This window comes from Phocoena sinus, chromosome 15 (genome assembly GCF_008692025.1).
Source record: "Phocoena sinus isolate mPhoSin1 chromosome 15, mPhoSin1.pri, whole genome shotgun sequence".
Lineage (NCBI taxonomy): Eukaryota > Metazoa > Chordata > Mammalia > Artiodactyla > Phocoenidae > Phocoena > Phocoena sinus.
In genome coordinates, this window is record NC_045777.1 from 3,498,581 (window position 1) to 3,514,719 (window position 16,139).

Below are 16,139 nucleotides of genomic sequence, written 5' to 3' on the forward strand. Positions count from 1 at the left end.
CTCCCCTATCTGGTCTCTTTCTTGTTCACTAGCTTATCCTCCATCCCCTCCACTAGCTTTTAAGCTCGACAACAGTCTGTTCTCCTGGGTCCTGGAACAGTGTTGACGTAGCAGGTTATCAAGGAACACGGCTGAGTGAGCCTGGTTCAGGGTCTAGGAGGCTGACATTGACTTTCAGTTCTACACACGTCCAAGCAGCAGAGTGACATCGGTGCGCATGTAAGGTCTTAAGGAACGACGTTTAAACGTGCTGAAGAGCAGAAAAGGGGGCTGGCTGCATTCACGGGCGGAAAAGGAAACGGCGCGGAGCTGCATGAAGAGCAGGGTCCTTACCTGCCCCGCAGCGAGCGCCCGTGCTGGTAACGGGCAGGGAACTCCGGAGCACAGTATAGACTGCAGTTTTGCGGCGTGTGGTCTTGCGCTTTTACTAGGGCGTGGGTTTAAATCCCGGGGGCTCAGACCATCATCCAATGAGGTCAACCCCACAGGTGGAGGGAAACTTTGTTTCTTAAGAATAACGGCTCCCCAAAGAAAGCCCATTGCTACTGTGGGGTACAGGAATACAAAGCAAGAAATGCCTACTAAGGTGATAATTTAACAGAAGTCTGGGATAAAGTAAGATATAAAAAATTGGACTTGACTGAGGCTTGAGTTTCTAATATGAACTTGTTTGCTGTGCGTTTTATTAGAGACAAAGAGAAAAAGAATGACCCCCAAAGCCATTTCAGCCAGGACTCCAGCCCAATTTTGTTTTAATAGCTTTATACATGACTACAGTCCTGTATTTATAGAATCATGAAAGCCTAAGGCAGTCACACGCATTTTTCTGTTGATCTTTACTGCATGGTCTGGGGGAAACTGAAAGCTAAACTGGCATTTATGAACTGAGGGAGTCTCAAAGGTCTCAGGACAAATCCTTCGTGAATGTCAAAGGTCTGATAGGTGGTGAGAAGGATTGCCATTTTTAGACAACTGTAATATGCTAACCATGAAACTACACTGAACGTGGTTTCATCTTTTTAGCTTTCGATGAAGAATGTCTTTAAGCTTACTGCAAATGTCTCGGTAAACTTGTCATCACAAACTTTAAGCATATTTGTTCTTAACTGAGAGAAAGATCCTTTCATCAGAGATTTCTAGATGTAATGAGAATTCACTCCACAGGAAATCTCTGTGCTAAGAGCAATTAATTCTCCTCGGCTTATTCATCCAGGCCCTAAGAGCACAACATAGCACCCAGTAGGGCCACAATGAAAACGTCTGGGCTGACGGCCTTCCCCAAGCTATCAGGAGGTTAACAGGTTTGACTACTTAAAAGTCAAAAAGGGAAACTTCCAGACAAATAGCTTAAAGTGAGGGCTTTTCATGAAGCTGAGGAGCACTTCTACACAACTGATGGAATTAATCTAAATGAGCAGGGGATCCAGAGCAGGATGTGACACTGAGAAACAGAGGCCAGGAGACCTTCCTGTCCTGACGATGGGAACAAGCTACCCTCTCCCCCAAAGGCCCCCAAACACACTTGAGATCCTACCTTTGGGGCCAGAAATCCCACTTCCAAGAGTCTGCTCCCAAAACAAATGGGACAAGCACACAAAACACACATAAGCGGGTGTTCACGCAGCCTCATTTACGAAAGAAAGAAATTAAACACAGCCGAAATACGACAAGACAGCATGTGTTAAATTATGGCCCATCTGTAGCATGTGAATGTCGTGAACCTATCATGAACCTAAAAACAGTGGTATATGCATTACTGAGGGACAAAAAGACAGACATGATATGTTGCTAAGAAAAGCAACTTGTGGGAAAGTATGTACTTTTATATATAAATATATCTGTGTATGTGTTTGCATCTAATTTTGTAAGAATTTATAGTCTTCTTATAAATCGGCATAGAGATGCCAGGAATGGATTTTACTTATTAATTTTGGTTTTCTGTATTTTATTTTTAATCATCAACATAGCTTTCTTATATCAAAATAACTATTTAAAAAGAAAGACCTTTGTGGAGTGACAGCAGTGAAGATGGTGGAAAATTCTCTCTATAAAAGCAACAAGAAAACTGCAAAATCATTAGAGTCAACTTTTCCAGAACTCTGTAAATTAACTAAAGGGTTGCAGCAACACAGGGAATCTTTATTCAAGGAAAACTGGATGAATCTCAGGAAGAATGTTTTACTCGGTCCCTTTCTCCCCTGGCCCTTTCTCCAGCTTGGCAGCAGCCTTGAAGCAGTCTGTTTTCTGCTGAAAACCAGGGACCTGGCAGCCACTGGAGGGAGGGGAACAGGCTTCATTCCCAAAGAGCTGTCATCATTTGACCTGTCGCTGGTTCCCTGAAGTCCCCACTGCAAGGCTATCCACATTGGATCTGACTCAGAGCTGGCCCAATGCAAAACTACGTTCTCCCCGGGGGTGTGCTTCTCAAAAACAATACTGTCTTTCCAAGCGCAAGGCTTTCATTTATCTTTAGACCAGTCTTCCTCAATACTCTATGGAGTTCTTGATTGGCCAAAGCCAATAAAAATCAATGCATAGGCCAAATATTGTAAGTCAATTAAAAGAAAAACCTTAGAAGAGAAAAAGGGACTGAGAAAATATTTGAAGAGATTATAGTTGAAAACTTCCCTAATATGGGAAAGGAAATAGTTAATCAAGTCCAGGAAGCACAGAGAGTCCCATACAGGATAAATCCAAGGAGAAACACGCCAAGACACATATTAATCAAACTATCAAAAATTAAATACAAAGAAAAAATATTAAAAGCTGCAAGGGAAAAACAACAGATAACACATAAGGGAATCCCCATAAGGTTAACAGCTGATCTTTCAGCAGAAACTCTGCAAGCCAGAAGGGACTGGCAGGACATATTTAAAGTGATTAAGGAGAAAAACCTACAACCAAGATTACTCTACCCAGCAAGGATCTCATTCAGATTTGACGGAGAAATTAAAACCTTTACAGAGAAGCAAAAGCTAAGAGAATTCAGCACCACCAAACCAGCTTTACAACAAATACTAAAGGAACTTCTCTAGGCAGGAAACACAAGAGAAGGGAAAGACCTACAATAATAAACCCAAAACAATTAAGAAAATGGTAATAGGAACATACATATCAATAATTACCTTAAATGTAAATGGATTAAATGCACCAACCAAAAGACACAGACTTGCTGAATGGATACAGAAACAAGACCCATATATATGCTGTCTACAAGAGACCCACTTCAGACCTAGGGACACATACAGACTGAAAGTGAGGGGATGGAAAAAGATATTCCATGCAAATGGAAGTCAAAAGAAGGCTGAAGTAGCAATTCTCATATCAGACAAAAGAGACTTTAAAACAAAGACTATTACAAGAGACAAAGAAGGACACTACATAATGATCAAGGGATCAATCCAAGAAGAAGGTATAACAATTGTAAATATTTATGCACCCAACATAGGAGCACCTCAATACATAAGGCAAATACTAATAGCCATAAAAGGGGAAATCGACAGTAACAGACTCATAGTAGGGGACATAGCAAACAGAACACATAGTAAACCACTTTAAATACTTTAACACCCCACTTTCACCCATGGACAGATCATCCAAAATGAAAATAAATAAGGAAACATAAACTTTAAATAATACATTAAACAAGAAGGACTTAATTGATATTTATAGGACATTCCATCCAAAAACAACAGAAGACACATTCTTCTCAAGTGCTCATGGAACATTCTCCAGGATAGATCATATCCTGGGTCACAAATCAAGCCTTGGTAAATGTAAGAAAATTGACATCATATCAAGTATCTTTTCCGACCACAACGCTATGAGACTAGATATCGATTACAGGAAAAGATCTGTAAGAAATATAAAACACACACTACTTAATAACCAAGAGATCACTGAAGAAATCAAAGAGGAGATCAAAGAATACCTAGAAACAAATGACAATGAAAACATGACAACCCAAAACCTATGGGATGCAGCAAAAGCAGTTCTAAGAGGGAAGTTTATAGCAATACAATCCTACCTTAAGAAACAAGAAACATCTCAAATAAACAACCTAAACTTACACCTAAATCAATTAGAGAAAGAAGAACAAAAAAACCCCAAAGTTAGCAGAAGGAAAGAAATCATAAAGATCAGATCAGAAATAAATGGAAAAGAAATGAAGGAAACGATAGCAAAGATCAATAAAATTAAAAGCGGGCTCTTTGAGAAGATAAACAAAATTGATAAACCATTAACCAGACTTGTCAAGAAAAAAAGAGAGAAGACTCAAATCAATAGAATTAGAAATGAAAAAGGAGAAGTAACAACTGACACTGCAGAAATACAAAGGATCATGAGAGATTACTACAGGCAACTCTATGCCAATAAAATGGACAACCTGGAAGAAATGGACAAATTCTTAGAAACGCACAACTTTCCGAGACTGAACCAGGAAGAAATAGAAAATATGAACAGACCAATCACAAGCACTGAAATTGAAACTGTGATTAAAAATCGTCCAACAAACAAAAACCCAGGACCAGATGGCTTCACAGGCGAATTCTATCAAACATTTAGAAAAGGGCTAACACCTATCTTTCTCAAACTCTTCCAAACTATAGCAGAAGGAACACTCCCAAAATCATTCTACGAGGCCACCATCACTCTGATACCGAAACCAGACAAAGATGTCACAAAGAAAGAAAACTACAGGCCAATATCACTGATGAACATAGATGCAAAAATCCTCAACAGAACACTAGCAAACAGAATCCAACAGCACATTAAAAGGATCATACACTATGATCAAGTGCGATTTATCCCAGGAATGCAAAGATACTTCAATATTTGCACATCAATCAACGTTATACACCATATTAACAAACTGAAAGAGAAAAACCATATGATAATCTCAACAGATGCAGAGAAAACTCCTGACAAAATTCAACACCCATTTATGATAAAATCCCTCCAGAAAGTAGGCATTGAGGGAACTTTCCTCAACATAATAAAGGCCATATATGAAAAATGCACAGCCAACATCGTCTTCAATGGTGAAAAACTGAAAGCATTCCAACTAAGATCAGGAACAAGACAAGGTTGCCCACTCTCACCACTCTTATTCAACAGAGTTTGGAAGTTTTAGCCACAGCAATCAGAGAAGAAAAGGAAATAAAAGGAATCCAAATTGGAAAAGAAGAAGTAAAGCTGTCACTGTTTGCAGATGACATGATACTATACATAGAGAATCCTAAAGATGCTACCAGAAAACTACTAGAGCTAATCAATGGATCTGGTAAAGTAGCAGGATACAAAAATAATGCACAGAAATCTCTTGCATTCCTATACACTAATGATGAAAAATCTGAATGTGAAATCAAGAAAAAACTCCCATTTACCATTGCAACAAAAAGAATAAAATATCTAGGAATAAACCCACCTAAGGAGACAAAAGACCTGTATGCAGAAAATTAGAAGACACTGATGAAAGCAATTAAAGATGATACAAATAGATGGAGAGATATATCATGTTCTTGGATTGGAAGAATCAACATTGTGAAAATGACTCTACTACCCAAAGCAATCTACAGATTCAATGCAATCCCTATCAAACTACCACTCGCATTTTTCACAGAACTAGAACAAAAATTTTCACAATTTGTATGGAAACACAAAAGACCCCGAATAGCCAAAGCAATCTTACGAAAAACGGAGCTGGAGGAATCAGGCTCCCTGACTTCATACTATACTACAAAGCTACAGTAATCAAGACAGTATGGTACTGGCACAGAAACAGAAAGATAGTTCAATGGAACAGGATAGAAAGCCCAGAGATAAACCCACGCACATATGGTCACCTTATCTTTCATAAAGGAGGGGAGAATATACAGTGGAGAAAAGACAGCCTATTCAATAAGTGGTGCTGGGAAAACTGGACGGCTACATGTAAAAGAATGAAATTAGAACACTCCCTAACACCATACACAAAAATAAACTCAAAATGGATTAAAGACCTAAATGTAAGGCCAGACACCATCAAAGTCTTCGAGGAAAACATAGGCAGGACACTCTATGACATACACCACAGCAAGATCCTTTTTGACCCACCTCCTAGAGAAATGGAAATAAAAACAAAAATAAACAAATGGGACCTCATGAAACTAAAAAGCTTTTGCACAGCAAAGGAAACCATAAACAAGATGAAAAGACAACCCTCAGAATGGGAGAAAATATTTGCAGATGAAGCAACTGACAAAGGATTAATCTCCAAAACATACAAAGAACTCATGCAGCTCAATATCAAAAAAACAAACAACCCAATCCAAAAATGGGCAGAAGACCTAAATAGATATTTTTCCAAAGAAGATATACAGATTGCCAACAAACACATGAAAGAATGCTCAACATCCTTAATCATTAGAGAAATGCAAATCAAAACTACAATGAGATATCATCTCACACCAGTCACAATGGCTATCATCAAAAAATCTACAAACAGTAAATGCTGGAGAGGGTGTGGAGAAAAAGCAACACTCTTGCACCATTGGTGGGAATGTAAATTGATACAGCCACTGTGGAGAAAAGTATGGAGGTTCCTTAACAAATTAAAAATAGAACTACCATATGACCCAGCAATCCCACTACTGGGCATATACCCTGAGAAAACCATAATTCAAAAAGAGTCGTGTACCAAAATGTTCATTGCAGCTCTATTTACAATAACCAGGACATGGAAGCAACCTAAGTGTCCATCGACAGATTAATGGATAAATAAGATGTGGCAGCATATATACAATGGATTATTACTCAGCCATCAAAAGGAACGAAACTGAGTTATTTGTAGTGAGGTGGATGGACCTAGAGACTGTCATACAGAGTGAAGTCAGAAAGAGAAAAACAAATACCGTATGCTAACACATATATATGTAATCGAAAAAAAAAAGAAAAACAAATCGTCAGAAGAACCTAGGGGCAGGACGGGAATAAAGATGCCAACCTACTAGAGAATGGACTTGAGGATACGGGGAGGGGTAAGGGTAAGCTGGGACAAAGTGAGAGAGTGGCATGGACATATATACACTAACAAACGTAAAATAGATAGCTAGTGGGAAGCAGCCGCATAGCACAGGGAGATCAGCTCGGTGCTTTGTGACCACCTAGAGGGGTGGGATACGGAGGGTGGGAGGGAGGGAGACGCAAGAGGGAAGAGATATGGGGACATATGTATATGTATAACTGATTCACTTTGTTATAAAGCAGAAACTAACACACCATTGTAAAGCAACTATACTCCAATAAAGATGTTAAAAAAAAAAAAAAAAAGTAAAACCTTGATGTTACCAGATCCAGCTCAACTCCAGCCAATGTTGGAGAGCTTTTCCCACACACAGCTGACAGACAGGGCTCAGGAAGCAGGGTGGGCAATGCTGGCTCTTCTCCCAGGACCCAGCATGGCCCAGAGAGCTGCTGACCCCAGAGCTCTGGGCTCCACCTCGCCGGGCGGGGGGCAGCCTCCTGAGCTCCACGCAGGCCGACACACCAGCGTGTGTGGGACTCAGAACATACCCTCAGCCCCGTCTCATCAGCGCCCATTAGCCACCCGGTGGAGAAAGGATGCTCGTGGGGGGTCTCAGGCCTTGGACCACTCTCTCTTGTGAAGCCTCCCTTCTCTCTCCCTACTCACCACTGGCCGGCATCCTCCCACTGCCATAGCCACGCCTCTGTCTCCTTTGCTGGTTCTGTATCATCTCCCCTCTAGACGTGGGTGAGCCCAGGACTCAACCCTCAAACCCCTCCTCCACGCTTGCTTCCTGCACAACCTCTTCAGTCCCACGACAGTAAGGACCAGCTGCCAATGCTCAGAATCTCCCTCTCCAGCTACATCCTCTCTCCTGAATCCATGGTGCATCTTTGGCTTCCTTCATGATGTCTCTACCCAGGTCCCAATCAGGCATCTCAAACTTAGCGCGTCCACAACGGAACTCCTGTTTTCTTGCTGATAGGTTAAGCGACAGAACCGAGATTCATACCCAGGCCTGAGCTCAGCATCCACACTCTTAGCCGTGACCTTCGCAGATCTGTTAGGTTCAGCAAGGCACCATCTCTAGTGCACCTGTCGTACGCCTGGCCCCCAAGAGCCGAAAGGAGGACCACGTGGTGCACGCCCCACTGAGCTCACTCAGGTGAGGGAGGGAGACGTGAAAACAAGCCCCTGTAATGATCCGAAACACATTATGTGTGTTCCTATTTGCACATCCTCACAACGTATTCTAATTATCTGTTTGTGTGGCTTTCCCTAACCACAGTCATTATCTGAGCTTGAAACATTTTCACTCAATGGAGAAAAACAAATCTGGTGAGCTCATCATCCACGGAGAGGACTCTGCCTTGTTCATTTCTTTCCCTGCACGAACTCGGGAAATGTCTGCTGAATTACACGGCTCAAAGAGGAATGATCAGACCACATGAGGAAGGGGGCTTGTCAAGATCAAGGAAGGGTTTCTGAAGGAAGGAGCATCTGGGCTGGAACCTATAAGAAGGATTCCCTCCTGAGGACCCGTCATATCAGAACCCAGCTTGTTCCATAGAAGGGATGTGCCATGAAAACTTGTCTCGGGCTCCAAAGTAAGAGTGGTGACTTTAACTTCTACTTCTGACCAGGATGGAGTAATACACACTGAATTTCCCACCCACAAATAAAACAAACAAAAATCAAAATATATGAAACGATGGTTTTGATGATACTGGAAAGGACAGTGACCCCTGAGATGGGAATCAAATAAAGTGAGCCCTATGATGACCCAGCTCACTGCCTCCGGAGATTTCCTAGGCCATGGACCGGGGAGAGGCAACAGGAAGAGCTTGGAAAACTACCTGAGTTGAAAACATGAAGCCTTAGAGACCAAGACAGCAAGAGTTTGCGGGTGGAAATGGGAGGCAGAGCAACACAGACAGAAGTTGGAGATCTGCAGAACCAGACAGTGGACGTAAACTCAATAAAATCAATGATCACATGAAGTGTAAACAGTTTGAACACCTTAACTAGAGGCAAAAATTCTTAGGATGGACAAAAAAGCAAGAGCAAACTACATGCTGCCTACAAAACATGCACTTTAAATAAAAAGATGCAAATATTGTAGATGAAACGTACAAAGGGAAAACGAGGTACCATTCTAAGATTAATCAAGAGAAAGTTGAAGTGGTCTATTAACATCAGACAAGGGAGATTCCAGAGCAAAGGAGTTACTCAGGGATAAAGAGGATCGTCCCAAGTGATAGAGGGACAACTTCATTAGGAAGATGGGACAGTCCTAGATATTGATGGCCCTATTAAGAGCGTCAAATACATGAAGCAAAAACTAATAGAACTGAGAGAAGTAGATAAATCTACAGTTATAGTTGGAGATTTCAGACCTCTGTCTAAGTAACTGATAGAGCAAGTAGACAGAAAATGTGCAAGGAGGGACACATCCCTGGTGGTCCAGTGGGTAAGACTCCATGCTCCCAGTGCAGGGAGCCCGGGTTCGATCCCTGGTCGGGGAACTAGATCCCACATGCATGCCACAACTAAGAGTCCGCAGGCCACAACTAAGAAGTCTGCATGCCGCAACTAAAGATCCTGTGTGCTGCAACAAAGATCCCACATGCCGCAACCAAGACCCAGCGCAGCCAAAGTAAATAAATAAATAAATATTTTTTTTTAAATGTGGAAGGATACGGAGGATTTGACCCACACTATCAAGAAATCTGATCTGACGAACATTTATGAAAACACTCTAACCCACAACACAAGAATACACATTCTTTCCAAGAGCACGTGCAATATTTACCAAGACACACCATACTCTGGGCCACAGAGCAAGTCTCAGTAAATTAAAGAGGACTCAAGTCATACAAAGTATATTCTTTGGCCAGAGTGGCATTAAACTGGAAATCAACCAAAAGATCTCTAGAAATATACCCAAATCTTTGGAAACTAAATTTTAAAATTCTCAATAACCTACAGTCCCAAGAAGAAATCAAAAGGGAAATTAGGAAGTATTTTGAAGTAAAAATAAACACAGCATGTGGGAAATTTACAGCATTAAATGCCTAAATTAGAAAAGAGGAAAAGTCTCAAATCAATGACCTCAGATTCCATCTTAAGAAGCTAGAAAGAGAACAAATTAAAACCAAGGAAGTAGAAGAAATAATAAAGATCAAAGTAGAAACTGATGAAATAGAAAACAGAAAAACAATAAAGCTAACACTTTGAGAAGAGCAATAAAACTGATAAAACTCTAGGCAGACTTATCAGGGGAAGTGGAGAGACGAGAGTGAGAAGAGGGACACACACACATTACCAGTGTCAGGAAATAGATGTGCAATAACTACCTGCTTCAACACAAACTACCAAGACTCACTTCGGAAGAAATACATAACCAGGATAGACCTATATTTATTAAAGAAATACACTTTCCACTTAAAAACCTTTCCCCATTAAAAAAAAAAAAAAGCCCTGCAGGCCCTGATGGATGCATTGATGGATACTGTGAAACATGTAAGAAGTAAATAATTCCAATTCTATACAAATTATTTCAGAACACTGAAAAGAAGCGTAGACGTTAAAACTCGCGCTATGCAGCCAGAACTTATTGTGACATCAAAACCAGAAAAGACACCTGCAGAAAAGGATGCTAAAGATTAATAGCCCTTGTGAGCATGGACATAAAAATCCTAAACAAAACAGTAGCAAATCCAATCCAACAATTTATACAAACGGTAACACATCATGACCAGCTGGGAGGCAAAGTGGTTTGTCATTTGAGAAGCAACCAGTATCATTTGCCAAATTAACAAGCTTTGAAAAAGAAAAAATGTATTAGGTCACCCTCCCATTTACGGGGTGTTTGCTGACTCTTATCAGAGCCCGCCGGCCCAGAGGGTTCCGCCCGCTCACCTCAACGGTGAGTCAATGAGGGGTAAGGTTAAGTTCACGGAGGTGGGAGCTGTCCCAGGTCACAGCTGGGCGCAGAGCTCAGGCTGTCTGCCTTCTGGCTCAGAGAAGCGTGATCTCTCACTCAGCCATAAGAACAATGCACACGCATTGCAAACAACCGAAGCACAAGAGCAGCACTAAGAGGAAAGCATCCCCTTTCCCCGCCCACATCGCGCCTCCAGAAGAAACCACTACGGGTGTCTTCTGGCACCTGCTTCCAGAACTATTTCTCTACCATTAACCACTGACACGCCCACTTAACTCTTCTGTTTCACGGAAGCTGGATCGCACCATGCACAGTACAGCAAAAAGCTGTTGCTCACACATCTGCTCCTAAAGGACGGACTGATCCAGCTCTTTCTCTTTTATGGCTGCAAATGATCCCCGAGTGTGGATGCCACATAATCCCACCACTTGTTGATCCAGCTCCCTGTGAATGGACATCTAGGTTAGTGTTTATTCTTGGTCTCTTAACCAGAGCTTCAGGGGCTGCCCTCATTCCTGTATTCCCCTGCACGTGGATGAATATTCCCATCAGCTCGATCCCTGGCAAGGCGAGCATCCCTGAAGCGAAGCTGCCACGTATTTTAGGTTTAGACAGACGCTCCTTCCCCCCTCCACCCTGGATCATTGCCTCGCTACTGCTTCCAGCACCACAGTCTTGAGAGGAACTGTAAATGGGGTCGGGTATAAAGAAGAACAGAAGGCTGAGGAGTTAAAAATAAACTCAGCACGAGATCTTTTTCTCAATTAGTCACACTTTGGAATTTATCCTAAGGACATCGTTACAGAGATGCGCCAAGTCTTGGCTACAAGGATGCGTATACTCCCGCCGTTTTCCCCCCAAACTGCAGACTGGCAACTGTGGAATCCAGGGGGCTCGGCCGCTTGAGGCTTTGGCATTTGAGTGGGAGGCGGCGGAAGGCATGGGTGCCCCGAGAGTGGAGCAGGGCGGGGATGCCCCCCTGGCTGCAGGAGCCCTGTGTGAGGAGTTCTCGCACCTGCCTCGGCACGAGCAGGGATGCTGTGGGGCCGTCTTTAACCTGCTGTGGATTTTCTATTTCAGACTTCATACTTTCAATTCTAGAATCTGCATTTTATAGTTTTTCTCTTTTATAGTTTCTGGTTCTCTGCAAAGATTCTCCATCTGTTCATTCATCCTGTTCTTTAAGACCCTGAACATGTTCACAATGACGGCAGACTTATTTTGGTTTTGAACATGGTCGTCTACTCCGTGGCATGTTCCTTACTCCGGAGGCTTGGCCTTCCTGGGGTTTTGAAAGACGGTCCACGGTGCTCTCCGAGGTCTCTCCGCGGTCTGGGCTGGATCCCAGCATCCCTGGCCTCCAGCACCACGTTCCTCCCTTGCCCCTACAGGTGATCTCTGCTAAGTCCTGTGGAATTCTGTCTGCTCTCAGCCAGCTGAATCTCCACGTGAACTTCTGGGGCCCCCTTCACAGACCCCCCTTTTCCAAGACCCTGTCCTATGAACTCCAGCTGCTTCAGCAACACAGAACCGCATCTAGGTCTCCCCATCTTGGTGTGATCACCACTCTGCTTGGAAGCCACATCCCTGCCCTACCCCCCGCCCAGGAAGATGCTCCAGGCAGAAAGCTGGACTACCAGTTGCGGGGCTCACTCTGTGTGTACCCCTGTCTTCCAAGGATAAAAGTGAATCTCAGTGTGAATTTCAAATGTGAGCTAGTACTGCAATTTCAGTGGATAATTCTGTGCTTCACTATAATTCCACAGCCCCAGAGTTCTCTGGAGTTTGGAGCCTGGAAAAAGCATCGCTGCCTGTCACAAGAGGAAAGAGAGGGTGCCCTGCTGTGTCAAGAGCTGTGTGCAAGGGACAGGGGGTGGAGTCTGGGCCCTGAGTTCCACCCCAGACCCATCTCGTAACAACTACCCATGGATCCCAAACCAGCCGATTAATCTCCTGGGCCTCAGTCTTGTCGTCTGTGAAATGGAGCAATGGAACCCAGCCCAGGTCATATCTCCTGTGTTTCTTCCAAGGTTCATCACCTCAGTCGTCACTGAGGACCTACTATGTGCCGGGCACTGTGTAGAGAATGACACAGGAATGGGCCACAGTGCCTGAGCCAAGGGAACTAAGAATCTGAGACAAGGACAGAACAAGTCCCCCTGAAACCTGCCCCCTCCCAGAGAACAGGAGGTCTCTGTGGTCACCCAGCTACCGCAGTCAAAAGAAAGGATGGCTTTCCGACCAGGGCTGCTACCCTTCCTCCGTGACTTGGAGCATCTAGGGTCCCATACAATGCAGACCCTGACTCAGAGGGTCAGGGTGGAGCCCAAGACTCTGCATATCTGAGCTCCCAGGGGCCCACTGGTGAGGAGGCCAGGGACCCCTTCTCTCTGCCCAGCCCCTCCTGTGCAGTGGTCTCTGTGTGCCACTGTGGTCAGCAGGATAATGGCCCCAAAGATGCCCACGTCCTGTCCCCTGCACAGAGGGACCTCCATCAACACCTGTCCACTGCTGGGTGGCGCTGAGCACACTGCCCACCTCATCCTGTGTCATCCTCATGGCGGCTCCCTCAGGCCCTGGAAGACTTCTGCCCGAGGGTGGCCTCCTGGGCCAGAGCAGGCCGCCCTGCTCCCCATTAGGACAGAGAGGAGTGGGCAGCCAGGGGCAGCCCTTACTGCCCTCTGCAGAAGGGCCTGAGGGACAGTCTCGCAGAATTAAGACTTCAGGTTCTTAAAGTAATTCTCCAAGGGAATTGAGATGCCCTTTTTGAGGGGAAACTGAGGCTCCAGGAGAACTGAGAGCCCCAAGGCCGTGCATGCTGGGCCCGAGTGGACACACTTTTAGGGACGCTGAGGTGCCCTGGAGAGTTTGCTGATGGGTGATCCCTCGTGGCTACAGAGCTAGAGAGACCTGCGTTCAAAACAGGCACGTGGGGCTTCCCTGGTGGCGCAGTGGTTGAGAATCTGCCTGCTAATGCAGGGGACACGGGTTCGAGCCCTGGTCTGGGAAGATCCCACATGCCGCGGAGCAACTAGGCCCGTGAGCCACAACTACTGAGCCTGCGTGTCTGGAGCCTGTGCTCTGCAACAAGAGAGGCGGCGACAGTGAGAGGCCCGCACACCGCGATGAAGAGTGGCCCCCGCTAGCCACAACTAGAGAAAGCCCTCGCACAGAAACAAAGACCCAACGAGCCAAAAATAAAAATAATTAAAAGAAGGCTCAAAACAAACAAACAAACAAAAAAAAAACGGGCACGTGTCCCCCCCTCCCTTTGCCTTGGTTTCCTCAACTGTGAAAAAGGGACAGTGATAGATAGTACATGCCCCGTCAGGGGATTAGGTGATAGAATGGGAGAGAAGCTCTCAGGAAAGTACCCAGGGAAGTACCATGGAAGGCACAAAGAAACAGCAGCTCTTCTATGTCGGACTATCACTGGGCCTATGAGTCCCTCGCACAGATCTGCTGCTTGGTGCTCAGTGAGAACCACCAGACCCTCACAGGGTCACCCGCAAACGGCCCACCAGCTTGTCCCAAAGAGGCCCCTCTTCCGAGCATCCTGCATCCCAGTGGCTCTCTACAGCGCCACCTAGTGTGCATGCGGGGAATGGCCGGTTTCCAGGTAACGTCAACCCCAGAGCCCCAGGCCAAGCCCAGGCAGTGACCGCTGGTGTTCTGTTCGCTCATCCTGCAGTGAGGACAGGTGATCTCTCTCCTCACCTGACTCAAGTGACTCTTCACATCACAGGATTCACCTCAAGGGGCCTTTCAATAACCTCGCACCACATTTAAAATAGGATTCAAATAACATTACACATTTTAGCTTTTACTTTTCACAAGTGGGTCCAGGCGAAAGGATGCCGGAGCCTGCAAAGAGGGCCACCCTGTCTTTCAGTTCAGGAAACACCACAAAGTGCCCGGCCTCACCTCTCCCCACAGCGATGTTCCTGTGTCATCACACCATGCAGCTCGACGTGTCAGGATTTCTGATCCAGACACGGCCCTCTTCTGCCTCCTTGCCTTGACGCTGACCAGCAGCTTTTAATGTAGCCAGGAACTCCTCAGGTGGTCTAGTTTTTCCTTAGAATCCTTGGGGACCCAGAGCTGGGACATGAAGTACTTGTTGAATAAACAACAAAGCAGATTTCTGTACAAAGCTTTGTGGAAAATTCTAGCTTTTATACTATGGTGGACCTATCAAGGATGAACTTTGGACCAGGTGCACCAGAATCACTGCCCCCCCCCCCCGCCCCCGCATCTATGCACTTGCCGAAATGCCAATCTCTGGGCCTCACTTTCAGGATTCAGTAGGTCAGGCTGTGGTCGAAAATGAAAATATTAACACCATGGCTTATTTCATGTCACCTTTCCTTCATAACTACTTTTGTGTGCATTTTATAACGTTTGCAATACATTAGTATGGTACCGCTCATATATACAGTTTATAAATAAATAAATGAAAATAAATGTAATACATAATGAAATAATGAAATAAGTAATGCACAAACATCCAGCATATACTTTTTCTTTGCTCCCGGGATGCACCAACAGAAAGCTCTGTGACCCTCTCTTTAGACTGTTGGTTCTAAATGCTCATCTCGTCACAGCCCCACTGAGAGTGATTTGCTAGGGCCCTTGTTTTCAGCGTAAAGCCCTGCCCCTGAGTGTCACTAGCTGTGGAACCCCTCTTGGGGGTTCTGTTTAGGTTCAAGATGCCACCCTGCCTGCTCAGGACACAGAGCAGCCCCAGGGGTCCCACTGGGCGAGTCCTCAAAGCAGGTCACACGGCTCCCCAGGACCTCTGTCCCTGACAGGTGATGCAGCTAGGGCGGAAGGATCAGGCAGGTGTGGCAGCTGCCCTGAAGCTGTGCAGGGATCACTCTCTCCTATGACCATTGCCTGGAGAGAGCTGCTGGGGTCCCTTCAAGAATCACTGCACTCAGAATCCCAGGTGTTTATCGCTTATTTTACACTCGTCCCCAAACAGATGCAATTTGCCAACAGGAGTGATATTTTTTGCCATTAGCAATACTGACACTTCACACCATGGCTGGGATTCTTAGCCTTCTCAGGTTACCTGGGAAACTGACAAAAGTGATGGAGAATGAGATTCTCACATCAACGCTATGCTCACACCAACTAAGACCCTCAGAATTGGCCCCCTTCCTGCACACACACGCTGGGGCCCAG

At 44.7% G+C, this 16,139-nt stretch overlaps 1 protein-coding gene across 2 annotated transcripts in view; it reads right to left on the reverse strand.

The window, feature by feature from the left end:
* Positions 1 to 16,139, reverse strand: part of PHACTR3 (phosphatase and actin regulator 3) — a 217,906-nt gene that overhangs the window by 35,755 nt on the left and 166,012 nt on the right. The window lies entirely within an intron of this gene.